Source organism: Coptis chinensis, chromosome 4 (genome assembly GCF_015680905.1).
Source record: "Coptis chinensis isolate HL-2020 chromosome 4, ASM1568090v1, whole genome shotgun sequence".
NCBI lineage: Eukaryota > Viridiplantae > Streptophyta > Magnoliopsida > Ranunculales > Ranunculaceae > Coptis > Coptis chinensis.
In genome coordinates this window covers 88,662,208-88,672,341 of record NC_141459.1, presented here as the reverse complement: position 1 = coordinate 88,672,341, position 10,134 = coordinate 88,662,208, and the positions used below count along the sequence as shown (strand labels likewise).

At 36.3% G+C, this 10,134-nt stretch overlaps 1 long non-coding RNA gene across 10 annotated transcripts; it reads right to left on the bottom strand.

Moving 5' to 3' along the window:
- Positions 1-753: 753 nt before the first annotated feature.
- On the bottom strand, positions 754-9,704 carry LOC147505478 (uncharacterized). Of its 10 annotated transcripts, none has more exons than XR_015193340.1 (5): positions 9,448-9,704; positions 9,155-9,264; positions 6,907-8,054; positions 3,569-6,472; positions 754-1,737 (listed from the first exon to the last, which is right to left on the bottom strand). It is a non-coding gene; the product is annotated as an uncharacterized LOC147505478 (long non-coding RNA). The 10 variants fall into 10 exon arrangements; XR_015193345.1 differs by having other exon boundaries at positions 3,569-5,254; XR_015193344.1 differs by having other exon boundaries at positions 3,569-5,226.
- Between the last annotated feature and the right edge of the window lie 430 nt (positions 9,705-10,134).

Below are 10,134 nucleotides of genomic sequence, written 5' to 3'. Positions count from 1 at the left end.
TCCATCAAGAGGTCTGTGTCGGGTGTAACTAGGGCCGTGGTTAACAGCCTTCCATATCCTGCAACAAGGAAGATGGCAACATGTAGGTATGATCAGGGATGCAGCTGGAGAAGTATTGGTGGCCTACCGCCTACATAGGGTCATCAGTCGTGGTGCAAGAGCTTCAAGGAATTCAAGCACGTCTGCAGGCTTGCTTCATTTTTCAAGAAAATGAAGCCCTGTCAACATCGCCAGTGCCAAAACTAAGTAATCTCACTATCCACTAGGGTTTGGAAAGGTGATCATTTTGTGCTCAAGCTATTTTTCTTTTGCAATGAACAAACAACAGTTACTCGGTTAGGTAGACCCCTACCAGATTTTAGATTAACCAAGAGGAAGCCTTTTCTTTTTCACCGGGCAAATGAAACTCAGCAAAGTATGAATCTATATCCAAAACCTCCTTGCCCAATACACATTGAATAAGAAATGGGAGGTCTTCAGAATGCGGGTGAGCACAACAATTGCATTTCAATACCAGTGGAGCGTAATTGCTTAAAAACCCTGTATGGCTCCATCTAATCCGCTAATCCCTTCTCAAATTCTCCAAGTAAATTTTTTGAAATTAGTTGGAACTGGTCTTTGCAAAATACTTGTGAAAATTTAAATTCTTTTCCGTTCCAGGCCGAACTAACTCCCATGCTGATTGCCTTGATGAGTAATATGCAGAATACAGAATGCCAGATTATTACTACATATATTGCATGATTCAGCACATACCATAAGCTTTTGGGGATTGCATTATTCATCCATCAATTCAAAGGTTCTCTGACGATAACTAAGATTAGTGTAATTGTGAAAAAAGCATGAGCAATAGTGTTAATGAAAGTAAACTGCAAAAGCAGAGTATGATGTTGAGCAAGATAATGATCAAACTTAAAATGAAAAATGAGCTAAACCTTTACTAGTTTAGTGAGACACCGAGTTCCAAAATCTAACAATTTACTTCAGGCTCCTCCCCACCTTCAGCACAGTTTCCTTCAGCCAGTTTCTTGCTGATATCCATTATGTGTTTGTTGTATTTAGTTTTTTCTTTTCTGCCTTTGCTACACAGACAGCTTTCTCAGCATCTAAACTTCAAGTCCATTTATCTCCACCGGCATTTATGACGATGGAAATAGGCTTATTGTCATTGTCAGGACGATTTTCCTGAACTCTTCCACAAAAACGAAGAAGGCCTCTTAAGCTTGTTAGATTCCTTCTCCGCCCTTTCCTTGAAAATGAACTGGAGGATGGAGTGACAGCTGCACTGAACAAGAAGAAACTCCAATAGTAGACCCATCCAAGTACTTAAGTTTCTCTAGAAGAAATAAAGAAGAATTTGCAAAATCTAAATAAAGAAATAAATGGGATGAGAACCAGAAATTCTCTAAATCTAATGGCTCCCCTAATCAATGAGTAAGGCAACGACAAATCTGTTGAAGGAGGCAAGTCCATCTCCAAGAAACAGAAATGTAAATATTCAGGTTGGGGCTGGATCATTGGAGGAATAGTTCTAGGGGTCGGAGTCACACACAGAAGACTACCAGTCTACCACTTAGAAGAAGGCACAACAGTTGCAATAGACACTTCAGAACTCCACGAGAATCCACAAGAGAACTGCAACCCACCAGCAGAAAACGTAACAACAGAGGAGGTCAACCTCCAGCAAACCAAATAATGTAACGTACCCATCCCGCCTGGGCACTTAAAACTCTACACCTGTAATATCATGTTACATAATTTTCTAGCCTAATATTAATTTGGGCTTGGTGGATTTTGTTGCTTAAGACACTAGAATACTTATTTGGGTTTCTTGTTGTATTTTAGGCCCAATTGTATGAGTAGATTCTAATTAGTTTTTAAAGTCCTATTGGTATAAGAACCAGTCAATATATATACACATATATAATTAGGGTATGGATAATTCTCATAACTCAAACAAAATAAAGAAAGAGAAAAAAGGTGATAGCTAGGAAATAGAAACCAAGAAAGAAAAATTGATTACTACAAGTTTGCTTTGGAATGAAAATTTGCAATGCTATAAGGCAAGTAACTACTTGTTGTTATTCTTTTTCTAATTTGAGTGCTATCAATTTTTTTTTGTTGATGAGTGTTATCTACTTGTTTTGTATGTTCTATATGTATGTTGTTCTCTTCACTTGCACTATTGTTTATCAATTTATATATGTCGCTTTCACCTTGGTACTTGATGTCAATCTATATTTTATGTATTTGATTTCCGTAGTTAGACTATGCATACCTTATTATATATTCATACATGTATTGATAGTTTTTAGCCTATAAAATAGAGATCTCACATGCATGCTATGTCTACCGTGTTATCATGTTACTGATGCATTTTTTTAATAATTAGTGTGATATCAACATGTGAACTCAATGCAATTTTTGTAAGACAAAACTATTGCTTGTATAGTGGTATTTAGATAAAAGGCATATATTGTCAGTAGTGTCTCACCAAGTGTTGCTGGTTTTAAAGTTATACTTTACTCCCATGTATTACTAGATTCATGTAGAGACAAATACTATCATGTCTTCTCTTTCTATGTCATTTCTTTTATGATCAGTTCACAACTTGATATTGATGTTTGGTAACATGCATATACATGTAGTTGCAATTGGTTTAGTGACACTAATGACAGTACATATCATTTACATAAATACCACTAAACAAGCAATAGTTTGTGTTTTACAAAATGTGTATTGAGTTCATATGTCGACATCACATAATAATTATAAAGGAAAGACATTAGTAACACTATAACATAGTAGACATAGCATGCATGTGATATCTCTATTTTCGGAGTTAAAAACTATCAATACTCACAATACATGTATGAATATATAGTAAGACATGCATAGTCTAAATATGTAAATCAAATACATAAAGCATAGATTGACATCAAGTACTAAGTGAAAGCGACAATATATATATAAACGATAGTGCAAGTGAAAAAGACACCATACATATAGAATATACAAAATGTCAACATCATCAACAAGACAAAGTTCGTAACACTCAAATTAGAAAAAGAACAACAACAAGTATATACTTGCCTTGTAGCAATGCAAATGTTTCTTTCAAAACAAACTTGTAGTACTCAATTCTTCTTTCTTGGTTCCTAGCCGTCACCATCTTTTTCTTTATTTATTTTGTTTGAGTTATGAGAATTATCCATACCCACCTAATTATGTGTATATATATATTGACTAGTTCTTATACCAATAGAACTCTGAAAGCTAATTAGAATCAACTCTTACAATTGGACCTACAATACAACAAGAAGCCCAAATAAATATTTTAGTGTCTTAAGAACCAAAATCCCCCAAGCCCAAAGTAATATTAGGCTAGTAAATTATGTAATAGTAAATAAATAAATAAATAAAAATAATTAAGGAGATATTACAAAACCAACTCCAGGCTAGTAAATTATGTAATTAGTAAATAAATAAATAAATTAAAATAATTAACGAGATATTACAAAACCAACTTCGCTTGGAGCAAATCTTGAAGCAGGCAAGCTATTCTTACCATCAAGACCAATATAAATATCTAGCTTTTCGCAGATCAACAGTAACACTGATGGCGCCTAACCAAAATAACTGCAAGCAACCACGAGGATTCAAGCGGCTTTATCAAGAATTTAATTCTATGATGAAATAGAAATTGAAAGGTGCCATGTGTGCACCTATTCGAATTCTTTACCTCTACCCTCAAAGGAGAAGCCAGCGAATGGTTTTACAAGTTCCAGGAGCATTCTCTCACAAGGTTCACATAATTATTGTGGAAAAGTTCAAACACCACATGAAAGAAAGAGAACGCAAGACACACTCTTCAACATAGCAAAACAGAGAATATGAAATTCACAGGGGATTCAAAACAAGATTTAAGAAAACTCTCCAAGTGATTAAGCAACCTCCATATATAACCATCATACACACTTACAAGAATGCTAAAGGTAATGAACGGAATGGCCTCGCACTGACAGACAACCACCCAGAAATCAAGCAGACCTTTACAGCAAGGTCGAGGAGTTTGCAAGAATTGAAGGAGACAATACAAATAAAGTAAAACATCATCAACAACAGGCAGTAAAATCCCAAGATGGAACAGAAGAAGCCTGAACAGAATACTAAGCGACCTGCTTCGCCCTCCAATACTCGACTTCCAAGGAATTCCGCTCAAAGTGGACAAAAATTTCTAATGCTAATGATGAAACTCTTGAAGGTTTACAAGAAGATAAAAAATACAGATCTTCTTTAAAAAACAAGCCCTCTTCCAGACAACAAGAAGGAAATCAGAGACACATCTCTCCGCTGCAAGTTCCACAACAACTACGGCCACACATCGACATAACAGATGACTGCAGAATGTTGAAGTTCAAAGACACTGAAGAGAACAAAAGACCGGAATTCGTTGCTGGAAACAATTAAAAGGTAATAAATTATTTTATTATTCACATCGGCCATGCTAGGGTTGACTTCATGACTAATTCTCAACAAACAGTAGAAAAAAGGCTCAAGTTCCAGTTTTTTCCGAGCAAGTTTATCAGAAGTTCAGAACAACAACATGGACTTTATAGAACGAACAAATGTGGAAACCATATAACCTCCCCGGTTGTGCTTTACAGATAAGAACAACTAGAAGTTTACCACCCACATTATAACACAATATTAATCACAGCAAAAATAGGACTTCATACAACTAAATGAGTCATGATTGATACTAAAAGTAGCATCAGTGTGCTGTCCACAAACTGCTACAATCCGATTAACCAGACTGGAGATATTATCATACCAGAAGATAATCCAATTACCGGTTTGGATAACACAGCAGCAACCCCAGTAGGTGCCATCACACTCCTAGTCCGCACAGGAGCCAAAGCTCTAGAGTCTAGATGTCCGCTTTCCACTAATGAACTGGGACTCCCCGTACAATGCAATATTAGGAAGAGATTGGCTGCATGTAGTTTCAACCTACCACCAAGCAGTAAAATTCCCAGTCCCAGGCAGAATTCAGAAAATCAGAAGCAAACAAATGGCTTCTCATATAACACACAGACTAGCACTCAGAAGCTACCAACGGATAAGCGAAATTGTATTATTCATATGTTGGCCAGATAGCACTCAAAGAGCGGGCTACAGCTTCACCCCAACTTTGAAAAAGTAGTTCTTCCTACAATGTCGAAACTTGAAGAGGAACAGATAAACCCTGAGTCTGATTAGTGGGAGTAACATTTCAACGGAACTTACCACATCAGAAAAAAGTAAAAAAACTGAGCTAAAAACTCATTAAGAAAAACAGCAGCATTTTTGCTTGGAAACCCGATGATATGACAGGAATTAGTCGGGAAGTCATATATGAAAAGATCAACATGCGTTTGTTGTGTCTTAATTAAGCATTCCCAAGAGGACAATAAACCAGCATGTGTAAGACAACAAAAGCAGATGTGTTCTTTGAAGCAACCTCATCCAGACTAAAGTTTTAGCCAAATAAGAATCACATGGATACTATTATGCCACAAGGAAGGACAACCGGAAAATGTGCAACCAAAGACATTAAAGTTTTCAGTATTGCAACTATAAGTAGATAGCAACACAATTCACCAATAAAAATCGGATGAAAAACAAAATTTTTAGCAGTTTGAGAAATTCATAACAGTAAGCCCTCAAGATGGTTCTAACAAATGCAGAGGATTGAAAAAACATTGTAAGCAGAGGAACTTAAGAAAGAATCCGCACCCACTGCTCAAACATGAGAAGCAAATCGAACATTTTAGGAATTTTCCAAATGTCACAAGGCTTCAAAATTGCCCAACGGAATGGTCAAAGTTGCCACAAATACAAGGTCTGAAAAAGTGACAACAAAATGTAATTTCAATAAGTTTCTCGTTGAGACACTTATGTCATTTTCACACATTTTTATTCTCTTCGTCATGTTGGTAAACATCACCGCTCTCTCTAAAGTGTTAGCTTATTTGTCCTGTCCGAATCCAACATTGCCAAAAAGGCAAGAGACAATTAAGCAGCATGCGTAAGAGAATAAAAACAACTACATTTTTTATTAAAGCAACCTCATCCAAGCTACAGTTATAGCCAAATGTGAATCACAAGAATAGTATTACGCCATAATGAACGATAACCCGAAAATGTCCAGCCATCGACAATGAAGTTTTTAGTATTGCAACTATGAGTAGGTAGCAGCACGATGAACTCATAAAAATCAGACAGAAAATGTAACTTTTAGCAATTTGAGAAATTTATAAAAATATGCCGTCGATACGGTTAAAACAAATTGAGAGGATTGAAAAAAACTCGTAAGCATTGAGTTACACTTGAACCATTGATTGCCGCATCATGTAAATGTATCAAACGAGTTTAGATATGGATACACAACACCAATCTACTATGAACCTTCGGTTCTTTCTGTCCAAAACTATTACCGGAAAAGACGGAGCAGATTCAATCAAGGAGAAAATCAAATAATAACAGTAAATGCATATTTAAATCTAGCCTAATGTAAGTTGCACCATGATCACACCTGAACAATAAAATATAATCATGTAACTACCCACATAAAAGAGCACCAAGTATCTAAGAGTACTCAAGCTAAAAAGTAAGCAGATGTGTAATAGTTTACACAACTAGTCACAACATAACCAAGAGAAGCAAAACCAACATGAGACGCCATAAAAAAATTAAAGCGAGTGTTATATGCAAAACTATAGAAAAGAGCACCTGATCGTGTAATCCTAACTTTATCAAATAGGTTTCAAGTTAACCTACTCTAAAATCCACCAGGAGTATGGTATCAGATTAAAATATAAAAAGATATAGATCAAAATTCAGGGAGGAAGAAGAAATGATTACCTTAAGCAAAGCGAAAAAATCGGGATCAGTTGTTTTTAGATTAAAAGTTGGGTTGTCGTTGAAGCAATATCGAGATCGCCACCATCGCCTCTTATCTCGGTAGAAATCAATAATAATAATGAAAAATCACAACCTCAAATAGAAAAGGACCGATGAACTTGAAAGAGTAGCCATGACTGATTGACTGGTTGGTAGAAGCAATAAAGAAGTCCAATGGAGTCAAAATACAATTAAAATCTACAAAAATAAGACATTAACCCACTAAATCATAACCTCGATACGTTCCTATTCTTATGATGTAAGGTGGATCAAATTACTCGAACAAGAACTGGGTAGTAGATATAAATATGATATCTTTAGGTGGTCAGGAATTGTTTTGAGAGGCTAAACCAACTTTTAGGTGGTCTAGAAATGAGAACATATGTATCTTCTCACATCAACCAAATAGTTCGATGCCAATTGTAAAGGCTCGAATTGGTGTAAGCCTTACGGGTTTGACTATGGAGGGGAACGTAGATTAGGTGTGAGTTTGACTGAGTTCGCGAGAGATGCGAGCTGTCTACCTATCAAGTTGTTATTGGCTGCAACTTGAATCGAATCAAGTAAGACATAGTTCTTTTTGGATTCAGTGAATGAATTGGAGATGGAAAGAATGTGAGCATAGAGCTCCCCCTCTTATTTTGGTCCTTCCGTGATTTATAGCACATGAATTTTGGTCAATCCATTTACCTGAGGTTTTGATATGAGCCTGGCTGAGCCGCTGAGGTCTTGATATGAGCCAGGAGTGGATCCAGGATTGCGCCTAAGGGGGGCTACTACAACTAACATACACTGATACATTACAAATATATATTTTTAGGGTGAATTATATACACAACTAGTATACTGCATTACAGTGGGGGCGTGAGCGTAGTCAGTGGAGTCATACTGGTGCAGTTGCTAAAGTGTGTGGAGTCAATGGAGGAGCATTGCATTTCGTAATCATGTCTATGGAACATATGAACGTTCCCTTCAACTTCTGAAGAGACCAGCAGTGAAGTATAAGAGAGAAGTGGAAGTGGAACATACGTGCATAAGAATTGAAGCACCAATCTGAGGACTATTTCCAAGCTAGAATAGTGGAAGTTTCAGTTCTGTAACAAGTTCATCTGCCAAAAGAATTAAATCATAACCAAGCACAGAACATAAACCAATAATAGGAAGTAACCCACACTCTAGACTTAATTGAAAAAATGTGGGAAAAACATATGTACATATAAGAGAACTAAACTAACTTGAAGATCATGGATAAAACATCTTGATGAAGTGTATTCGAAAACAAAATAAATAGAAATAAAGTTACAAAGATGAATACTACATACCGAGATTAAAACCAAAAATTAACATTTCAATGATCAGATTTTCAAAGAAGAACATCAAATGCTTAAAGCAGACAATTGCAACAAACGATTTTCCTCTTGCAATCAGCCTCTAAGACCAACACATTTGCCAATCTTGTGAAGTCTCTCCAAAACAATGTGAAAATAACAAAATTACACTGGACAGTACATCAGCACCATCCATAGCTGTATTGTTAACACAAGGAGATTATACCCGGGGCCGTGACTCTATTGTTGTTATGAAAACACAACCTTTCATTACCTAATGCTCTAACCAAAGTTCCCTTGATATATTCTATAAGCCTCTAAACAGTGGCTAACTTGCGAAAATAGTGTTTAGATCATCCTTTAAATCCCTGAATCGAGACACACTTTTCCACAATCAATTTAATGGCTAAGCTATGAAGAACATCAGAACACGTTAGGGGCATACAGAAAACAACAATCCAATATATTGATAGACAAACAAGCTATGTCAACTTGAGCCATCATGGGCATTTCATATTAACTCAAAAGTGAAATGCCAGTTTTTTTTGTTCAAGATCAATTTTAGCTACCAACTTGCTCTAAAGCAAGTTGACCAAAATGAAAGCTCAATTACACCGTAACAAAATTGGTCCCCATCCATGACCAACTTGCTTTAAGCAAGTTGACCAAAATGAAATCTGAATTACACCATAACAGAATTGGTCCCCATCCATGACATTGGGAATTAACTAATAGTGCATTATTCATGCATCGAAATGATGCACAAGAATGGATTTGAAAGATTGCTACGCAAAATGTGTGAGTCTATTCTAGATAAATCAAAATTCATATCAAATTAAAACACCCCCAAAGCTCAAAAAAAAAAAAAAAGGTAAACTTACTTAGTCCCTTTTGCCCTCAAAAGCCGAAATTGCTCAGGAGACAAAATAGCCAGCCACTCTTCTTATGATTTCTGCATAGCCAGCCACTTGTTCTTTCACGACACAAACGTCTCATCATGAAAATGAAAAAATATCAAACACCCCAAGTTCTAAAACTATCAAAAAACATCAAGTATCACTAAAATAATTATACCCCATCATTGGATACTTCAATTCAAAGAACTCCAACTTATTAAATTAACTTAGTAATCAGTACACTTAATTGAAGAGTTTGTACGAGGAATAAAACTTACACAAAATCTGCCTTTTTCTTCTTTGTGTGTTCTAGGTCTGTATTGATGAATTTGGAGTGGGTTAGAGAGACGAGAGTGAGAGATTAGTCCATGATGAGAATGAGAGAGAGGGGGGGTGGGCACTCTTGAGATCGCTTTTCAGATCTACCCCTGATATAAGTGACCTAGCTGAGGTCTTGGTATACTCGACCTGGTCGACCTGGCTGAGGTCTTGCTATAATTCTATGATGAGTTGTGTTGGACCCGTGTATACTAGTATACTGTATAATATATTTGGGCAAAAAAAAAAGAAGATGATGTTGTTGGTTTTGTCTCGCATAGCCCCATATTAGTCACTCATACCAATCAATCCAACTTTTATGTATGGAGTGAACTGCAAACCACTTTTAGATGCATAGTCAATCCTAATCACCTATTGCTAGAGTGAACCAAAGAACTCAAAGAAGGGACATGTCCATAACCCCGTCACCCACCAGCAAATGATAAATAAACCATACATTCATTCCAACCCATAAAAATCCCCATGTTTTTGGTTTAATCTCCCTGCTCAAAAGACTGATCTATTAAAACTCTCCGTATGCAAACAAACTCACGTAATCTCTCTCCTTTTCAAAACCCCCAAATTATCAACGGGAACAGACGAAAATGCCTCTGACACCACTCCCATATTTCTTCTTCCTTTATCAC